The following is a 920-nucleotide window of genomic DNA, read 5'->3' as shown; positions in this document are numbered from 1 at the left end:
TAAAAGTATCGGTATCGGGCGAGTACTGGAAAAAGTGGTATCGGTGCATCCCTACTTATAAATAATAATGATAATTAATATAATAATAATTATTATTATTATTATTAGAAACAAAGGTGTATGTTTGTAGAGTAATTTACAACAGCTTTAAAAGGCGACTCAACCAATCAGAATCAAGGACCGGAACTATCCGTTTTATAAAAATAAATAAATAAACACTGTAAATAATAAATAAATAATTATTTTCATTATATATCCATATATTTAATGATTTATTATTAACAATGTTATTACAACCAACACTGATTCATGATTATGTAAATTATAAATATATATATAATAAATTATACATTTGTAAATTATATTATTATTGTATAATTAATAATAAATAAGTTATACATATATTTTGAATTTATTATTAATTATTAAAATTACATAGAATCACTGCTTAACATTAACACCCGCCAACCCGCCAAATGCGGGTAGATTTCAGTAGTGGCGGATAACACAGTCACTCCCACGAGCCACTTCGGCGGGTTGAATTTTATATACAGAGCTCGACAGTAATGCTTGTGTTGCGACAAGTGGATTTTTTAAAGGGGCAAGTGAAAGAAGAGAATTTTATTTGCCCGACCAGACAACTAATCTGATTAAAACATCTAAATAGGGAAGCACCGAAATTTCGGCAAGAATTATTCTGATTTTATTACATTCGGTGTAAACGGCAATTGATGATGGATAATCAACAGTAACAACAAGGTCGTGCCAGTTGAGGCTCACGCAGCCTGTGTGTATGTGAAACAATTTTAAAACAAATTTCAATTGAGAAATTAAAACAAATGAACACAACTGCCCACAGAAGAAACATAAAAATGTAACTTAGTTTTTATATTTATAACATACAGCCTAGTTAAGCAACA

General features: G+C 29.5%; 1 protein-coding gene across 1 annotated transcript in view; it reads right to left on the bottom strand.

The window, feature by feature from the left end:
• LOC107713043 (cell cycle checkpoint control protein RAD9A-like) overlaps window positions 1–920 on the bottom strand; it is a 17314-nt gene that overhangs the window by 5134 nt on the left and 11260 nt on the right. The gene's annotated exons all lie outside the window — the stretch shown is intronic.

The sequence above is a fragment of the Sinocyclocheilus rhinocerous genome, unplaced genomic scaffold (genome assembly GCF_001515625.1).
Source record: "Sinocyclocheilus rhinocerous isolate Xijiao unplaced genomic scaffold, SAMN03320098_v1.1 scaffold448, whole genome shotgun sequence".
Taxonomy (NCBI): Eukaryota; Metazoa; Chordata; class Actinopteri; order Cypriniformes; family Cyprinidae; genus Sinocyclocheilus; species Sinocyclocheilus rhinocerous.
This window is presented reverse-complemented; position numbering and strand designations above follow the sequence as displayed.